Genomic DNA, 21,475 nt, shown 5'->3' on the forward strand with positions numbered 1-21,475 from the left:
ACTTTGTTGCATTGGGCACTTTTGTAGAGTGAACAATTCTGAGAAATATGCGTCTACAGTCAAAGCGATGCCATAAAATACTTCTGACCTGTAGGTATTTAAAAATAAAAACTCACGATTGAGTGCATTTTCTATGGAAAATTTTTACATGCCTTGGTCTAGTTCTTAATGTTAATATTGAGGGCTAAAACTTTGAGGGAATTTTTTAAGGGTATTTCCAAGGAATTTTCGTGACGGGACTGAAAAAATTAATAAAAAAAAAAACACCCTAGTATAACTGTACATTTTTATTTTCGAAAAATTAAATATCATTCAACAAAATATACTTCAACCATCCTACAGTTGGCAGAATTTACTTAAGTAATTTCTAAATGCAATAATTTATTTGCATAACACACTTGCTTGGCTGCCAAATGCAACCAACATCAGCTCAAGACACTCAAGCCACCAACATTAGCAGCAGGAGCAGCAGTTGCAGACAGACGACAACGCTTGAAAGACACTTGCAATGCGAGAAATGCAACTGATAGACGTAAACACACAATTTAGATATGTACACATGTATACATACGCAGATATGTGGCATATATTGAACGTGCAAGAATTTATATTAGTAGAAGCTTAAGTGTATATGTGTATGTGTATGGGCTTAACCGAAACGCATCTTCGCCATGTGGCAGATTCAAAAGCATTTCCTGCGTCAGCCTATCAGTGGTGAGGAAGAATTGTTGCTGCGACAGCTTACCATACATATAAAATATGTATATGTGTGTATCAATGGTATGTGTGTGTGTGCTTGTTGCCACTACCACGTTTGTTGCAGCTCTGGTGGATGATAAACGATGACAATTCGACAATCACCAAGACACAATTGCATGTGGCAAATTGAAAATGAAATTAACACTTTATAGACACTTTATTGCAAGCCCACCAACACACTTGACACGGACACAAACACATATACATTGCACATAGTCATTTCGTAGAATACATATTTGGCTGTCTTATGCATTTTCTACGGCTGTCGTATGTCCTTTGCAGACAGACGCCAAAGTCAGACATTCCGAATTTAATTCTATTTGCATGTGTGTGTGTGTGCGTGAGTGCATTTCATTTTGTGAAATTTGTAAATATTTGTCAAATAGAAATTGTCATTTGGAGCTTTTCTCAGCAAATACTCTCGTACGGAGACTTAACCAACGCAGTGCTGCTAATTGAAATGCTTCAAAGAACATTATTACATACATACATATGTACATCCATACGTGGTAATACTTAATAGAATTGAGTAAATACACATTTTATTTGGAATAATTTCTAATTGTCTATTTAAATAAGGATATAAAGATTTATGATTGTACCGGGTGTGCCAAAGGTTAGGTTAGGTCTTAGGTCTTGCGATACCAGATGGAGTTCAGTTTATATGTCCATGAGGAGCATTTATCTTTTAGGATACCTGCGCTTACCTCGACTAACAGACTCTGTGGCCTCAGTATCGATACCTCTTCTAGTGTATCATACCGTAGTTACCCCAGATACTCCCAGTGTATTCTTAGCAATATGGAACAAGCGCACAAGAGATACTCTATGGTTGATCTGGTGCTCAGGTCTCTGGTGCCCAGGTCTCAGGTGCTCCAGACATTTCCTGCAGTCTACTTGATCTGTCAGCCCTATTCTGCGGGGCCACCAGACAGTGACCAGTTAGTATTCTGACCGGTTTGCACAGGACTTTTGTAGTTTTGCACCCAGGTAGCTTGTTCCACTGGGTTTCGATTTTCTTTACCATGCTTCAGTCCAGATTGTGGTACAGACAACACATGGGTTTCTCAATGCTGATCACGTACACCATTCTTGGGAATCTCGTCTAATATTTTATTGCCCTTTGTGGCCTGGCATCCAGTAGAAGTGACTTTGGCTGCTTCTGGCAACACTTTCCACTGCAGCCCTGCTTTCGCAGACATTTCTGCCCGTTACGCGATACGAGGTTACTGCCTTGATTGCTGTTTGGCTGTCTACGTAGATGTTGACTCTGACATTGCCAGCAGGTGCAGTAGAGGCCAGCTCTAAGGCTTTCGCAGTAGCAAAAGACTTCAGCTTGAAATATACTGCAGTGGTCTGGCAACTTAACATACTGCCTTATACATAACTTTGAACAGTATATTCCCGCACCAACGTCTATTTCGAGCCATCCGTGTAAATGTTTAGAGTGTTGTGCGTAGTTAACATTTCTTTCCGCCAGCCATATTTTTCTATGTTTACTTTGAACCTTCTCTCCCAGTAGAAAACTAAGGTCATGTGGTCGGTGTTTGCTCAACCGCTATTACCCACTGAGCGATGCCCGAAGGTTATGTACTTGTAAATTCTCCTGCAGCCAGTAGTTGGTCCGTCGATTTCGCAGTTTTCAGCAAAGAGGTCTATAGGTGGTAGGTTTAGTACCAGTTCAAGAGCCGCCATTGGAGTAATTCTAAAAGTGCCCGTTATGCACAGCGCAACGAGCCTCTGAACCCTTTCCATTGTCTTCCGGTAGGTGGATTCCCGTTCGCCTAAGTCCCAAAAGTAAGGCAAGATTTCAATTTGCCGCCATTTCAATCAATCTTTACATTTGATGAAATTAAGACACTATTATGAAATTTTCAAACTGCGGCAGCCAAACTTAATTATTTTTGAAATCTTGTTCGATAATGAAGACACGTTATTATATTGCAATCTCGTATCTCTCGTATCTGTCAGCTGTCAATTTGTTTTTTTGGGTTATCAATACTTTACTACGAAATGGAGGCAAATCTTGTGTTAATTTTAAGGCACCCTTTATTTTTATACATATTTATGTTCAACATGAACCGTTATATAAAAATCATTAATTGGAATTCATGTTATAATTCAATCATTTTACGATCATTAGCAATGCACAGTAAGTACCACTGGGTTCGATCTCAAATTTTCGGTAAATATTGAAAAAGTTTCTTCTTGTAGTGATCCTCGATCTGTAGTATCCACGGCAAGCTTTTCTTTTATGAAGCGTTTAATACAGTTGTGAGAGTCAAATTAACATCTACAATTTATATAGCTACACAATCTGATCAAATTTAACTCGGATTGACAAAAAAATGCTACATTTCAACATATTTCAATACAAATCTAGATTATAGCCTTCAATCTAAGTTCCCGATGACCTTTAGCGAATTTAAATTTTATAGGTTTCGGTTCATTTTGGGAGCGCTATTAGAGATGTCGAGATCTTCTGCTATTTCTCTGATACTGACACCATGATTTTCTAGCACTTTTTCTTTAATTTCTGACTGTTCCTCAGGTTTTCAGATATCGATCTGAAATTGTACCTTAAGACTCCGCTCATTGTTTTGAACCGTCGATATCCGATCACTATAACATATGGCAGCCAGACAAACTGAACGATCGGAATCAAGTCTTCGTATGGGGGCAACCTTTTCACGTATGAATCGAAGCTCAAAGAGGTCAAAGAGGAAGGTTGGAGTCATATATTGGAGCCCTCAATCAGAACTTATTTCAGAATGCCAGATCACTACTATCTTTCAAGCAGAAATGGCATCCATTAAGGTAGCAGCAGATTTACGAAGTGCGGCATCTTTTAGGGAGGTACGTACGCACTCCGATAGAAGAGCTGCTATATACACTTGAGTTCGCTGATAGTGAGGTCAAAGCTAATCAAGAAGGGCATGACCTTACTAGCTTTAGCATCATGCTGCTTTCATATTAAGCTTCTCTGGGTGCCTGCCATAGAGAAATCGTCGAAAATTGTAAAGAAAGGGTATCTTTATACAAATGCTTTCGGGATGGCAACGGGCAGGTGTTTCCTGTCTTCGTGCACTCGGATGCTGGATTTGTGGGCTTCGCGCGAGCTCAGTAAGGTCAGTAAGCGTTGGTCATCATCCAGGACTTGCGAAAGCGTTCTGGTTCAGAGCGGAACGTGAAAGGTTCATGGATCTACCATTGGAGCACGCAACTTGTGAAAGTAGCATGGAGGAATATGTTTCCTTCACTGTCATCTTGGTTGACTAATGGACATTTTGATCAATACTTATGGGTTCTGGGCATCACATCGGACCGGTGTCTCTAGCTGCTTAAGTGTAATTATTCGTGCATAGTTTTGTTCACCTAACAGTTGTATGTACCACTACTAATGGAGATAGATATAGGGTTATGTATATATAAAAGATCCCGATGACGAGTTGAAATCCGGGTGATTGTCTGTCAGTCCGTTCGTCTGTCCGTGCAAGCTGTAACTTGAGTAAAAATTGAGATATTTTGAAGAAACCTCGTATGGTGTTCCTTGGCAAAAAAAAGTAAGAGTTCGTATGTGGGCGTAATCGGACCACTGCCATGCCCACAAAGCGCCAATAATCCAAAACGCATAAAGTATCATAAAAAGCAACAAATTGAAACACAAAACTCTAATTTGGCTCAGGAGATCGAAGTTGTGCTTAGAAGGAATAAAATCGGGTGAAAACTCGCCATAGACCACTTATAACTAACAAGTCTTATGGTAATTGTTGAAAGTTGCAAGAGTATGAAATGTTCGGTTATAACCGAACTTAGTCGCCCTTCCGTTGTTTCTCGGTAATTTGGATGTCTAGGACGCACTACACTCTGGAAGGCCAACTGTCGAAAATATCGATAAAATATCGGAAATAGTCGGGTAGGACTTTCCTGGAGGCATTATTGTCCAGGAGCTAACCAAGGCACGAAAGACCGTTTGGATAAAAAAAGAAGTTCAATGTATCCGTGCTACAGTTAATGTAAAAAACCTTATAGAACTAGTTTTCGTGTAGAAATTGCTGCTGGAGAGCAAGAAAAAAATCGATTATTTTCTGAAACTAATAATAATTGGCTCAAGCAACAATGGTCGTGTTCAACTCGCGGTTAGTCGACGCAAACTATAGCCAAGTCAGGATTAATGGCCAGGAAGGGTTTGCAGTGAGATTGGCAAGGGTTCATCTACTATGAGCTGCTCTCAGGTCCACAGGGTGTACCATTAATATTTATATCGTTTGAAGTCGCTCATGAGTGGTCAGCCTTGGTCGCTAAGAGAAGAATCGTGTTCCATCAATACAACGTGTACATTGATAGTGACACGTCGGAAACTTTGGGTGTTTGGTTGTAAAGCTCTTATACATCCACTTTATAGCTTGAACCGGGAGTCAAGCGCTTTATTTTGTGGTAAGAAATTCAACAGAATCTTGTTTAAGTCGATTGCCTCAGTTTTTTGCCATAAGGAACGATGACATCGAAGGAATAACGTTTTGAAATGTTCTCTAAAAAATCAGTTCAATGCAAAAATAATGGATTCTTTTTACTAAACCTTATATTGTATGGTTGTTCCTTTGACGATTACGAAAGCGGTGGATTACACTTGTCTAAACCAAATGCTAGCGACTTGACTGTAATTTTGGTTTTAAAATATATAAAATTATATAAATAAATAAATGTCATTGCTTAATAGGCGTCAATACTCATTTGTGCAGAAAAATTGTACCAATTTCGTTTCCAGCCAGGAATTGGCAGAATGCAATGAAATTGGGCATTGCAATTGATGCCAGCGCATTCCAAAAGTGCTGCTTGCCACTTACGTTGCTGCAACACCAACAAACACTACGTTACCGAAATCACATTCAATGCGATTGCAACTGGCACATCGAATGTCCTCAAGGCAAACTTTTATTGTTATTCTTTTATTTATAAATAAATGCGTGTTGTTGTTGGTTTTTGGCGCGACAAACACGACAATTGTGGCGCCTGATAGTGAAAACAAATCAAATTAAGCGCAAAAATTGCGCGAAAATAATTTAAGACACTCCAATAAAGTGACCAACAAAAAATGCCACAATAACAGCACACTCACACACAAATACACATGTGAAGGCAACGAAAATAAAACGTCCATAACAACACGAACTTGAAAGTGTAAAGAAATAATATCGCTGACATTCGTGTGAGACCAACTGCTTGCTGTTAGCTGCTGGTAGGCTGCTTGCTTGCATCATTGGCTGGCTGCTTAGCTGGTTGGCTGGACGCTGCAAGCGCCTTATTGCCACAAAAAGGTGCAATGTGCCAATGTGACCACTGCGCAGCACAGCGCCCGAGATGAACGCGAATCATGGCGCGAAATCGCAATAGTCCAAGTCGCGCCTGCAGTCACAGCCACAAACACACGCACACACAAACACAAATACAAATGTATAGAAGACTAGCGCTGGTCATAGCCAATTGCTGCCACCAGTCAGCAGTCGCAGTCGCATTCGACAATCCTAACTGCAGCATTTTAAGAGTCATGAATTGCATTCTACGCGGCCAAAGCAGAAAATAAGACACCAACGTAAAGAACATAACAGCAAACTTGAGGGCAAAAAATCAGCAATGACAAAAAATCCAACGTACAACATCTTTGGCTGCGAATGCGAATGCAGTCGGCGAGTCGGGCTGGCTTTCGCTGTTTTTGTCTGCAACACCACTGGCGTTTTTTATTAGCTGTGTTGCTTTACTACGCGCCAATGCCTTGTTGCTGCTGTTGTTGTTGTTGTTGTTATCTCGCAGCGCGCATAATTGGCAATTGGACTTTTGGCAATACATTTGTGGCTTTATGACGCTGTCAGTACACGCTGTGTGTGTGAGTTTTTTCCTTTCCATTTCGCTGCTAGTTTTGCCTTCGTTCTTGCACTTTAGTTTCGTGCATTGTTAGTTCGACTGTTGTCGTGTTTTTCCTCTCATTTTTAAGTACTTAGTTCTTCTCCGTATCACAACTGACTGATCTGACTGTAGGACGCTTTCGTCTGCCGCTGCTTTTTTCCTCATTGCTGTCGATCTTTTCACATCGCCTTTTTTTGTGGCAAGTTGCTAAAGCTACAAGGTGTTGTGGCGCCTGCGTTTAACTGCCGCAAAATAAAAGTCAATGTTTCTGCAAAAAGTTATTTGAGCTGTAAATACAATTTACCCAGGAGTGTGGGCTAGGAGTAATGGATATTGTTTGGGGAGTATGTGTGGAATCAGTCAATCGCGTCTACTTTGGTCAAAGGCTGTCATGCTAACTTGTTAAAAAATTTAAACCTCAGTATCTGTTGGATTTTTGGATCGAATTGGAAGCATTTATAAGCAGGCTATTTTTTTAACTTAAACTTTTTCTTCTTTATTTGCGCAGTCGATCTTCCTTTTCGCTGTTTGGCGCCAATTGTAGATTATAAGTGCAGCCAGGTCCTTCTCCACCTGGTGTTTCTAACGGAGAGGAGATCTTCCTCTTCCTCTGCTTCCCCCGGCGGGTATTGCCGCTTTCTGAGCTGGAGTGTTTTCGTCCATTCGGACGTCATGACTTAGCTGTCTCTTAATTCACTGAACTATGTCCAGACCCATTTGCTTTGTCAGTTTACACAGTCGTATTAGTTTTGCGGGGATACCAAATTCAAATATCGCTGCATAAAGGCAGCTCCTTTTCGTGCTGTCAAAAGCTGCTTTAAGATCGACGAAGAGGTGGTGTGTGTGTCGCTCCTCTTTTCACGCGTCTTTTCCAAGATTTGGAACATGAATTGGTGAATATATGGCCAGTTGCTGATTTGCCAGGCCTAAGGCCACACTGATAAGGTTCAAAGAGTTTGTTGACGGTGGGTTTTAATCTTTCACACAATACGCTCGATATAACCTTATATGTGATATTGAGGAGGCTTATCCCATGGTAGTTGGCGCAGATTGTGGGGTCTACAATTTTGTGGATCGGGCAGAGCATACTTAAATTCTAATCGTCGGGTATGATGATGCATGCTCCTTAGCAGTTCGTCGCCGCCGTGTTTGAATAGTTCGGCTGGCAATCCATCGGCCTCAGCCGCTTTGTTGTTCGATGGCGCTACTTGAATTAAATTCATATGATTAGTTACCTCTAACTTCAATGGGACTTGTATAAATTTGTCGGAACATTAGTTTTGGAATTGATTTTTGAAGATAAAAAATACAGTTGAAGCACAAACTTGGTTTGATGACAAGTTTCCGGAGGCTGGTCTAAAGATATAAACTGACATTGACGTGTACATCATTTACGAATATTTGAGTATGAGAAAGCTCTGTGCAAAGTGGGTGCCTCCCGAGCTGACTTTTTACCATAAACAACGACGAGTTGATGATTCGGAGCAGTGCTTCGAGATCCTCAAGCGTAATAATAAACGTTTCTCCATTATTTCACTTTGAAGTCCAATCGACAGAGTATAAACCGGCTCCAAAAGCGTGGAAAAACTCAACAGTCAACTGACAAGGTTTGGCCTCCAAAATTCATTACACATGATATAATTTCTATTGACTACTTTGAAAATTTATAAATTGGGTTTTGAATTGCTTACACATTCTCGGTATTCTCCAGATCTGGCTCGCAGTGACAATCTGTTTTCAGATCTCAAGAAAATACGCGCTGGGAAGAAATTTTCGTCGAATGAAGAAGTGATCGTTGAAACTGAGGCCTATTTTGAATGGTACTACAAAAATGGTATTGAAACGTTGGAGGGTCGCTATAATCAGTGTATCACGCTTGAAGGGAATTGTGTTGAATAAAAAAAATCGAGACGGACATCACCTGCATTATATAAACAGACACACAGCCCGCCATGCTGGTCTTTTTTTCTGCGTGTTCAGGGTATAAATTTGATGAGGGAAGATGCTTGGTATAAGTAAAGCGGTTAGTTTGCGTAAATCTTTTAATCGAAAATAAGAATTTTGAAACGCACGATGCAGGCAGTAAATAGAAGACAAACGATGAGGAGAATTGTATTCATGTATCGCTTTAGCATGATAAATTCAAAAGTGCAGGAAGTATAAGAAAAAAGGTATTCTGTAGAATTGCACGAAGATGCTTGGCGAATTCCGAGGAGGGAAATGGGGGAAATTGGTTGGTTGGTCGAAAAGACGTGTGGGTACCAGACCGCAGACGGCCGCACTTAGGCCATCATTGTACTACCGGGTGGTAATCAAATTAAGCCTTATCCAGCAACTCAGTTGATTTGGTAAAAACTCTGACCTTTTTCACCACAGCTGCCCAAGGCACTTGTATTTTAAGTTGGAGAATTGGGATCCATGAAATATGTTTGGAATCATACGGCTGAATGTTGGACCAACTCCACTTTTTATATTTTCTGAAAGATGGGATCCTTTGATGACCGCTATACTGTTTAGAGATTAAAAAAAACAATATATTTTATTGGCATTACTATACTTGTATGTATGTATGGCTGGATGATAAGAAGGCCAATATAAAGCACATTTTGTATTGTTGAATATTTAAATGGCTATTACTGGGAATTTATTTTTCCATTTCCCAAGCATATCTTAAGTACTGATGAAACTTCGGTAGCCTGAAAATTTAGTTCTGTGTATTGCGTCCTTTTTTCATTGGGGTGTTTTTTTACGTGGCGGGTCCCAAACCCAGCGCACAACCCTATGCAGGGGAGCGCAAGTTTGGTGTGGGATTCGTGGTGGGAGAGAGACTCCGTCGCCGAGTACTATCATTCACTGCGGTGAATGAACGTCTAGCCACAATCCGCATCAAAGCGAGATTCTTCAACATATCGCTGATTTGCGCCCATGCCCCGACGGAAGAGAAGGACGATGTGACTAAAGATGCATTTTATGAGTGCTTGGAGCGCACTTATGTGAGATGCCCCCGCCACAATGTAAAAATCGTGCTTGGCGACTTCAACGCCAAGGTGGGCAAAGAAGGTATCTTTGGCACTACGGTCGGTAAATTCAGCATACATGAGGAAACATCCCCAAATGGGTTGAGGCTGATCGACTTCGCCGGGGCCCGAAATATGGTTATCTGTAGTACTAGATTCCAGCATAAGAAGATTCAGCAAGCTACCTGGCTGTCTCCGGATCGAAAAACTACCAACCAGATCGATCATATTGTGATAGACGGAAGATACGTCTCCAGTGTTTTAGATGTGCGTGCGCTCCGAGGTCCCAACATCGACTCGGACCACTATCTTGTTGCAGCTAAGATTCGCACCCGCCTCTGTGCAGCAAAAAACGCACGCCAACAAACACAAGGAAGGTTCGACGTGGAGAAGCTGCAATCACAACAGACAGTCGAACGATTCTCTACTCGGCTTGCACTCCTGCTCTCTGAGAGCATTCGTCAACAACTCGGTATAAGGAAACTGTGGGACGGCATTTCAAACTCCTTACGTACAGCTGCAACCGAAACCATTGGTTTTCGGAAAGTGCAAAAGAACAGCTGGTACGACGAGGAGTGCCGTGTCGCAACGGAGAGAAAACAGGCTGCCTACCTCGCAACGTTACGATCGACCACAACACGTGCGGGATGGGATAGATACCGAGAGTTGAAGAGGGAAGCGAGACGCATTTACAGACAGAAGAAGAAAGAGGCCGAAATGCGTGAGTACGAAGAGCTTGATAAGCTGGCCGACAGGGGTAACGCTCGAAAATTCTACGAAAAAATGCGGCGGCTTACAGAAGGTTTCAAGACCGGAGCATACTCCTGTAGAACCCCCAAAGGTGATCTAGCCACCGATGCCCAGAGCATACTTAGATTATGGAGGGAACACTTCTCCAGCCTGCTGAATGGCAGTGAACGCATAACACCAGAGGAAGGCGAACCCGATTCCCCTATCGATGACGATGGAGCAGACGTTGCATTACACGGCCATGAAGAAGTTCGAATAGCAATTGCCTGCCTGAAGAACAACAAAGCGGCAGGGGCCAACGGATTGCCGGCCGAGCTATTCAAACACGGCGGCGAAGAACTGATAAGGAGCATGCATCAGCTTCTTTGTAAAATATGGTCGGACGAAAGCATGCCCAACGATTGGAATCTAAGTGTGCTATGCCCAATCCATAAAAAAGGAGACCCCACAATCTGCGCCAACTACCGTGGGATAAGCCTCCTCAACATCGCGTACAAGGTTCTATCGAGCGTATTGTGTGAAAGATTAAAGCCCACCGTCAACAAACTGATTGGACCTTATCAGTGTGGCTTCAGACCTGGTAAATCAACAACCCACCACCTATTCACCATGCGTCAAATCTTGGAAAAGACCCGTGAAAGAAGAATCGACACACACCACCTATTCGTCGATTTCAAAGCTGCTTTCGACAGCACGAAAAGAAGCTGCCTTTATGCCGCGATGTCTGAATTTGGTATTCCTGCAAAACTAATACGGCTGTGTAAACTGACGTTGAGCAACACGAAAAGCTCCGTCAGGATCGGGAAGGACCTCTCCGAGCCGTTCGATACCAAACGAGGTTCCAGACAAGGCGATTCCCTATCGCGCGACTTTTTCAACCAGCTTCTGGAGAAAATAGTTCGAGCTGCAGAACTCAACAGAGAAGGTACCATCTTCTACAAGAGTGTACAACTACTGGCGTATGCCGATGATATTGATATCATCGGTCTCAACACCCGCGCCGTTAGTTCTGCTTTCTCCTGGCTGGACAAGGAAGCAAAACGAATGGGTCTGGCAGTGAACGAGGGCAAGTCGAAATATCTCCTGTCATCAAACAAACAGTCGTCGCACTCGCGACTTGGCACTCACGTCACTGTTGACAGTCATAACTTTGAAGTTGTAGATAATTTCGTCTATCTTGGAACCAGCGTAAACACCACCAACAATGTCAGCCTAGAAAACCAACGCAGGATAACTCTTGCCAACAGGTGCTACTTCGGACTGAGTAGGCAATTGAAAAGTAAAGTCTTCTCCCGAAGAACAAAAGCCAAACTCTATAAGTCGCTCATAATTCCCGTCCTGCTATATGGTGCAGAGGCTTGGACGATGACAACAAACGATGAGTCGAAGTTGCGAGCTTTCGAGAGAAAAGTTCTGCAAATGATTTATGGTCCTTTGCGCGTTGGCCACGGCGAATATCGCATTCTATGGAACGATGAGCTGTACGAGATATACGACGACATTGACATAGTTCAGCGAATTAAAAGACAGCGGCTACACTGGCTAGGTCATGTTGTCCGGATGGATGAAAAATCTCCTGCTCTGAAAGTATTCGACGCAGTACCCGCCGCGAGAAGCAGAGGAAGAGGAAGACCTCCACTCCGTTGGAAGGACCAAGTGGAGAAGGACCTGGCTTCGCTTGGAATATCCAATTGGCGCCACCTAGCGAAGAGAAGAAACGACTGGCGCGCTGTTGTTGACTCGGCTATAAGCGGTGTCTACGCCAGTAAAAAAGAAGAATGTACACCTGAGGAGTTCGTAAATGGGCGTAATTGAACCACTGCCATGCCCACAAAAGGCCATTAAATGAAAAATTTATAATTTAGGATATAAAACTGTTTGATACAGGGGATCGCAGTAGCAAGGTGCTCCTCTGAGTTATAAATTTTGAAAAATTTGGGCATGACTTTATATGAAATTGAACGATGGGCGTTGCACTGCTCATATTTCGGGGAAGCCCATATCTCAGGACCTAGTCAACCAACATAGACCAAATTCAGTACATTTTATTGTTCTGACCTTCCTATATTCCAGTGCCAAACGAGTGAAATCGAAATGCCCGGACATTGCACCATTACGCAAATCGCGCCTAAACTATTCAAGCTTTCCAATTCCAATTGCAAACTTTGTATCGAAAATATCGGGCAATCTGTAAGATACATCAGAGGAATTCGGAGAGAATCTTTGTATAATAATTTTTGCCTGTATGTTAAAAATGGATTGCATGGGACCTACAATTAATAATAAATTATAATTTCTTTAGTTCCCATATACCCAATAAAAAGATTTTCGAAAGTCCAGTTGACTTTATACCGCATATATCGGCAATTGTGTGAGTATTAAGGCGCTACATGGGTTTACGTGTTTCAAAAAATTTAATTTTTTTATTGTCATATTAAATTCTATAACATCTCTAGAATATTCTTTTAAATTTTCAAGTTGATCCGAGTGATAGTTTCGGAAATACTGACTTGAGTGCTTGTGTGTTCGAAGCTAGCTAGACTAAGTGCACCGTGAAGACGGTTGACAAGATTTCTCGAGAACTACTCAACCGATCTTTGTAAAATTTTAAAAACGTCTTTGAGATATTTAAAGACTTGGACGACTTTTTCGATTACAACTATTTACAAAAAAAAAATGTCGCGAAATTTTAATTTTTTTCTAAAAATTTTGGCAAAAATCCAATTTTCTGTTTTTTTATTTAGTCCAAGTTCTAAGTTAAGGTTTTAAATAAAACACGTATATTTTTCAAGGTATTTTTCTGGCAAGTTGCAATAGTATGAAATCTTCTGTTACACCCGAACTTAGCGCTTCCTTACTTGTTCTTGATACATTCATCGCGCGACCTTCAACTGAATGGTAGTTTTGCAAATAAAGAAAAGAAAACTGTTTACTATTTTTTTGCGTTTTTTTTTCAATTTCAACATTTGTTTAAAATAATTTTTAATCTGCTGAAAAGAACAACAAATTTCCATAGACCTATGCGTCATTCCAGTAAATCCCCGATAATGTCACGCACTTAATGCGCAAAGTTGGCGAAGACTGCTTAACAAGTAATTGTTAAAATCCCTTAAATCCAAAGAAAAAAAGCAGCGCAAGAGCAAAACATACAAACATACATACATATGTATGTACATACAAATATGTGCGTGCTTAAGGATCACTGCTGAAGAAGGACCACTTTTGCTTGCCATTGAATTGCCGCTGTAAATATGAACTAAGCGACGGCGCCTTGAAAAACGAAAGAAAATAAGTAAAACGTATTGGCCGCATAACGGTTCAGTGGAGAATATGTCAATCAAAAATGCAAATGTCAAACGGAAGTGACATAATCCCACTTGGGAGCTGACAAGTAGCACACAAACAAATTAACGCGCACATACACAAGCACAATTATGTATATGCATATGTGTGTGTGTTTGTGTGTATGATGCAAGCCAATGTGATTACCGGGCAGCTGTAAGTCCCGCTGTGCATTAAAGTGTTCAAGTCAAAAGGGCGCACTGAAGCAGCTGATGGAGATTTGAAACCACGGACTCGGTTGCCACCCATACCAATGAGTACATATGCAGCAATGAGTGCACAGCTACATATGCTGGACATATTAAGATGTATGCATGCCTGTGTGTGTGTGCGTGTGTCTATGGCTTGGCATACCATAAGGCGCGCGCACTTGTGCCTCGGCGAGTTACCCTTCGAGAGTCGCAGGATATACTTGCGCGATTGGGAGAGGGTGTAGGAATTAGGGTGAGCTTGCATTAGCGCTCACATAGCAGCATACATACAAACACACACATATATTAATAAAGACGCGGTGAGGGTGTTCCGTGCGCGATGGGTTCGGGCTAAGCGGGGTTACGCGGTGTAAATGGTAAATTGCATTAAACAGCTTTGCTTTCCTCAATATTTATATCTTATTTAGCGACTCTTATCACAATGACATTATATATTTGCATGTGTGTGCTTGTGTATGTATGTGTGCACTGCTCATTTTGGTAATGCGTTGTTAATGATGTTGTGTGGATTTATTTGTTTGTTTGTTGTTATTGTACTAGCGATAACACCGATACTTGGCAAACATGTGCGTACCAACATGAGTGTATGGGTGTGTGTGTGTGCGGGGGATTATTGGTCAAGGCTCAAATTGAGTGTGGAAAATGAAACACCTGATGATGTACCGCTAACCAAAGCACGCGGATTTACTTACGTAAGCATTTATTCATGACAAGTTCAAGGGGATTATTTATAAATAATTTATTTACATTGCAATTGTCGCTTGTCGCAGGTCTTAAAGCATTAAGTTGTAGTTTCGTTGTAGACTTAGTCGTTGTGCTAATATTTGATATTTGATTTGAAGTAAAAGCACTGAGCACCAATAAAATTTGCAACAACTGTTGAGAAGTACACGCACTTAGTAATTTACATAATTTTTTGGAATTTTCGGTTTAGAAAATATGGAATAAAGTTTTTTTCTGCGTAGGCTAATTTTTCTTTAGTTTAATTACCTAATTAGTAGACGCAGAGCCTGGACTTCATCATTCTTTACTACGTCATCCAGAGTCGAATACCTCCAAGTTTATTGCGGATCAATTTCAAGGTTTTATTTTTTTGAAAAAAAAGGAGGAAACTTCACATTTAATGGGGAATGTTTATAATCATTCGAAAGAACATTCTTTGGCATTTATGTTTTGAAAAGTATCTCTTTCAAATGTTGGCCGCACCTACGTCTCAGATGGCCCATCCGTTGAGTCCAATTTTCGATGACTCGTTTGAGCATTTCGACTGGTAACTGGCATAAGACGAGTGATATTTGCTCCAAGGCCTGAATCGAAGTGGCTATGTCCGCATAGACTTTAGACTTTGCTTATCCCCAGAGGAAAAAATCTAACGATGTGATATCACACGATCTTGGTGGTTAATCGGGTGGCCGAAAACATGAAATTACACAAGGTGTGCTTCGTGCGCTTTCAATTTAAGCTCTCGACGTAACGTAAGCTATGTCGTTCCATACGTCAGTCCGAGTTGCTGCGAACGGCTACGAATCGACTCTCCACGGTCTTTATGTACACTCTAGACAGCTTCTGAATCCAGCGTATACCACTCCTTCCGTATAAGATTGTATTAGCAATTGAAGCCGACAGACCATTTGATGCACTGTAGCTTTGTCGATTGGGTGCATGAAATGATGGAAGCCAACGACGATTTTCGTCGAGAAATCATTTACTCATGTGATCCATTTCTCGCTTATATAAATACTTTGTCAACAAACAAAATTGTCGGTATTGGGGTGAGTTAAATTTTCGTGAAGTTCAGAAAACGCAATTGCATTCCCAAAAAATGATGTTCGGAGCGGATTGCAGTGTGAAGACAACAAAAGGCCTTATTTCTTTCAAAATGAGGTAGAAAATACCGTTCCGGTCAAAAGCAAGCATTGTATCAAGATTTTGACTCAATTATTCTAGGAAAGTGATGAAATTGACGCGATTCCAACAAGACGGTGTGCCGCCTATTATTTCATTTGCATACAAAATTTGGCGACGCTCGAGGATCTCGATGACAACATTCAATTTAGCCGAAATGCTGCACCCGAGCGTCAAAAATTTGCGTAAACGAGTGGATTTAAGCAAACAGAGCCGTGAGTTCAAACCTAGTCAAGAAGTACATGACCTAACTGGCTACTTCTGTACTAAACTCGTCTGGGTGGCTGACTACAACGGAGTAGTCGGGAACTATAAAGCCGTTGAGCTCGAAGGAAATTTCATCAAGATGAAAACAAGCCAAGGTATTCCCTATCGCCCTCGCGCGAGCTCAGTAACCGTTGGTCAGAAACCAACACTTGTGGGGTTGCCAAAGCCTTCTGGCACATAGCGGAACGTAAAAGATATATGGAACTATTAGCTCTTAGCAAAGTTTCCCTAGCTGCAATGATATGTGTCTAACTGGACATTGTCCCATTGGCTCCAAGGTGGTCCGGCTAAAGATTTTGCATGACACCACTTGTCAAATTTGCAGAAAGCAAAATGAGTTGGAAACATATAAGCACTTACTCCTTAACTGTCCAGTTTACGCCAGTCTAAGGTTGAAGCATCTTGATCGCCATACTTATTATGAACCCGAAAATTGGCTGTGGTAGATACAATATTATCCGGTTCAATAAATTTGTGCCTGGCTTTAGACGCTTTGAAGATATGCGACGGTCTTTTCAATCCATACTTAGGAGTTCTGTGCATCACAACGGGCTGACAGCGCTAGCTCTCCAATTGGAATTATTTGTACCCCACGAATGAGTCTATTATCCTAACTAACCTAATCTGTTCTAGTAAAGTTGGTCCAAAAAATTTTGACAGCCGCCTGCTGGTTTTTTTAAGAGAAACGACCAGGTTTAAAATCCACTATTAGTAATAGGCTGATCAAAGTTATTTCCTTAGACTTCCCTAAGCCGTAGCATCAAATAGGATTTTTTTGTGCGAGACATTTTTTAGTAAATTCCTTCGATTAGAGAATGGAGTCATGTGTATAAGTTCATGTCAGCCATAAACGATTATTTTACATATGACTCAAGCAACGCACGACTTCCGTTCTTAAGCTAAGTATCGTCTGGGTAGTTTAAGAACATTCGTTTGAAAGCGAGGTAAAGAAAGGGTTATGTGCTGAATTTGGGACCCGCTACGTAAAAACACCCCCAATGAAAAGAACAAACCAGCTAGGGATGAGAGACCCCCTTTTAATAACAACTACTGCAAACGTACTAAGGATTATGATTTAAGCGCATGCACCTTGAATGTTCGGTTCCTTAATTGGGAAGGTGCCACTGCCTAGCTGGTTGATGTTTTGATGGGAGTAAAAGCTGACATCGCCGCTGCCCAAGAAATGCGATGGCCGGGACAAGAGCTGAGGCGAGTAGATCCTTATGGCATTTACTACAGTGGCCATATAAAGGAGCACAAATTCGGTGTGGGACTCGTGGTGAGAGAGAGACTCCGTCGTCGAGTCCTGGCATTCATCCCGATGGATGAACATCTAGCCAATATCGGCCTCAAAGCGAAGTTCTTCAACATGTCGCTGACTTGCGCCCACGCCCTGGCGGAAGAGAAGGACAATGTGACCAAAGATGTGTGATGATATCAATGTCGTGCTTGGAGACTTTAACGCCAGGGTGGGCAAAGAAGATATCTTTGGCACTACGGTCGATAAATTCAGCCTCCATGTTGAAATATTTTCAAATGGGTTGAGGCTGATGGACTTCGCCAGAGTCCGAAATATGGTTATCTGGTCTAGGTTCCAGCTCAGGAAAATTCATCAAGCTACCTGGCTGTCTCCGGATTGAAAAGCCACCAACAATATCGATCATGTTGTGATAGACGGAAGACACGTCTCCAGTATTTTAGACGAGAATACGCCTCGATGCCCTAACATTGTCTCAGACTACTATATTGTTGCAGCAAAAATATGCACGTCAACAAACACAAGGAAGTTTCGGCGTTCTGAAGCTGCAATCACAACAGATAGCCGACCCATTTTCTGCTCGACTTGAACTCCTGCTCTCTGGGAGCACCTATCAGCAGCTCGGTATAAGGGAACTGTGGAACGACATTTCAGGCCCCTTACGTGCAGCTGCCGGTTTCATATCAAGACGACTTTCTATCGTACTATAACTGGATATACAGTGTCTGCGCCAATAAAGAAGAAGAAATTCCTTCATTATTTATTAAATTTGTATAGTGACCTAAACTAAACTCAGTACATACTTATATCATTCGTTTATATGTAAAATATTTTATACGTTATAAACGCGGTGACCGTAAAATTAACGACCCCATTCACCACTCTCTCGAATCATGCGATTTTTACGTGCACTTCAATGGAACTTTATTCACCGGGTTTTTTCCAAACTTAAAATCTTTACAGTTATTCAGTTATTTAGTTACACTCACGCTACGAAAGGTGTGTAATAAATTTTTTCATGTGCCATATCGTATATATGTATGTACATATGTTTGTGGGTGGATTTGCTTTGTACTCACCACAATACGGGCTGGTGTGCGTGCGATTACATGCTCTCTGCGGCAAGGCCAAACTTTTTACTATACATAGTATGTCTAAGATCACTATGAGTTTATATGTATATTTTACGGCGACATAATAAAAACGAATTAACCTATAAAACGCCGCCAACGTGTGAGTGATGCGAGAAAAATGTTAAATAACTGAAATATACTAGCTTGTGGCGCAAAGCTAACACTCTGTTGTGGTGTTATGTGTAGTACAGCAGCAGCTGAGTAAAAAAAAAAATAAATTGTGGCGCAAAGTGAAGTGCTATAGCGGAGCTAAAGTGCACAGATTAACGACATAAGTGCCGCCCTTTTCACATTTGCTTAAATTACGAAAAAAGTTACGAAAAAAAGAGCGAAAAATAAAAATAAAAAACTTCGCTAAGACGAGTGGGGCTAATTCTATGCGTAAAAATTACAACAACAAAATTGCAATAAAACAAAAAAAGTGTGTAAAGTTACACCACTTGGTTAACGCGATGTGGCAATGAAGGCAAGAAAAAGTGAAATGGCACTTTTTGCGCTGCAGCCATTGTGTGTCCTGCAGCGCGCCTAAGTGTTGACTTCGATTTGTTGCATTAACCAACATGTTTTTTGAGCGCCTTGCCTTGGCTGATCAATCGCTTTGCTGCGGCTCTGCGCCAGCAGCCAGTACTTAGTATGCAGTTCCACTAAATTACAGCCAAACCAGCGGCTGTAATGCTCGCCCACAAACACACACACGCATCGAGGTATATGTCACTGTCGGCAGCGCAGCTTGATCACAGTCGGTTCAACGCCCGCACAAACAATCAATCAAACGTGCCACATATCGATAAATCGCAACGAACCACATGTGGTTGATGGCGTGGTGTAAATATTTGCGGCGTGACCACCCACTGTGCCACACATGGCGTTCCGCGCAGTGGCAACTCCCTTTTTTGGTATGCTACCAGCACCGCGTTGGGCCAGAAGAACACACACACTTGTCATTGCGAAAACGGTTCTCTTATGTTTAAATTCGCTCGAAGCTCTTTAAACTGCTCTAACTGCTTACTACTTCACCGTAAATGTTGCAATGTTGACACGCATTTTCATTTGCCTCGCGTTGCGTTGAAAAGCTATTTTGACAATTGAACTGTCAACTGTCGGAAAGTGACACTGTCATGCGCCCATCCTTTACGCTGTCACACACACAAGCACACATACATATACACAAGCGTCATCATAAATATTGCCTGCTTTTCGCCCTGCTTGCCTTTTTGCCCTTATTACGCTGCTCATTTTCGTTCATCATTTTCCTACGTCCCTTACCCCATCCCACGGTTGCGTGGAATTTTTTTTGCCATTTATAGCTGTATAACTGTAAAATTGCGCAAAGGCTATGAATGCATTTAATTCAAATTCGTTGTTGTTGCTTTCTATGCTTCACCCATTTCTATTTAATCCCCCGTTTGTCGCCTTTTAATGTGTCAGAATTGATTTCCAACCCGCTTTCTTCACTTTGTGCGCCGAGCGTCCTTCGTCCTGCGGTTCGTCAGTCAAATGGTGCGGTCCTCCGTGCCATTTTATGCCGTTTTAATTGCAACATCTGTCGCTGCGGTTATCGCACAATGCGTGCCGCATATTTCATTGTGTTTATAGTTTTCCATATCCATTTCCATTTCCATTTCCATTTCGAAATTGTTTGGAAATGAAGTGACATTAATTTTTTTGCAATGCATAATAAATATTGCATGATTGCTCGCTTTATAAGTGGCTACAATGTCAAAATATGTACTATATGTATTTCCTTTCTTTTGGGGTGGTGAAGTGATGTGAGGTAGGTAGCGATTTCCGGGTAATTATTTCGCAAATATTTTTGTAGCACTTTAAATACCGAGGAATATTGATAATTTACTCGTAATGGGATTAATGAATCAAGTTGTGCGCCAAGAAATATGTCTTGCCTTGACAGAAACACTTCATTAGTTCTTACATAGCTAGAATTTTTTTTTTATTTTTAAAAGAGTTTAAGAGCTTCTCATAACTACAGTAAATACTTTAAAAAAGAGACCATAAGCTGTTTACGAAAGCACATTCTTAACATAACACCAGAAGATGCTGAATTCGATTCCTCAATCGAATGACGATGGAGCGGACATTCCATTGCCCGACTATGAAGAAGTTCGTGTGGCAATTACCCGTCTAAAGAACAACAAAGGGCCGGGGGCCGAGGGATTGCCGGTCGAGCTATTCAAATACGCTGGCGAAGAACTGATAAGGAGCATGCATCACCTTTTTTGTAGAATATGGTCTAACGAAAGCATGCCCAACGATTGGAATTTAAGTGTGCTCTGCCCAATCCACAAAAACGGAGACCCCACAATCTGCGCCAACTACCATATTGAGATAAGCCTCCTCAACGTCGCGTATAAGGTTCTATTCAGCGTCCTGTTTGCAAGATTAAAGATCACCGTCAATAAATTGATTGGCCCTATCAATTGAGCTTCAGGCCCATGAAACGAGAATCGACACACACCACCTTTTCCTCGATTTCAAAGCTCCTTTTGACAGCAGGAGAAAGGTACTGACTTTATGCAGATATGACTGAATTTGCTATCTTCGTAAAACTAATATGGCGGTGTAAACTGAGCAATATTGAAAGCTCCGTCAGGATCGGGAAGTATCTCTCCGAGCCGTTCGATTCCAAACGAGGTTTCAGATAAGGCGACTCCCTATCGTGCGACTTGTTCAATTATCTCCTGGAGAAAATAACTTGAGATAGAGAAGGTATAATCTTCTATAAGAGTGTAAAAATTCTGGCGTACGCAGATGATATTGCGCGCTATTAGTTCTGCTTTCTCCAGAATTGATAAGGAAGCGAAGCAAATAAATGAGGAGAAATACCCTTCTGTCGATCAAACAAACAGTCATTGCACTCGCGACTAGGCTCCCACATCACTGTTGACAGTCATAACTTTGCTACGGCATCAA

Source organism: Bactrocera dorsalis, chromosome 5 (genome assembly GCF_023373825.1).
Source record: "Bactrocera dorsalis isolate Fly_Bdor chromosome 5, ASM2337382v1, whole genome shotgun sequence".
In the NCBI taxonomy this organism is placed as follows: domain Eukaryota; kingdom Metazoa; phylum Arthropoda; class Insecta; order Diptera; family Tephritidae; genus Bactrocera; species Bactrocera dorsalis.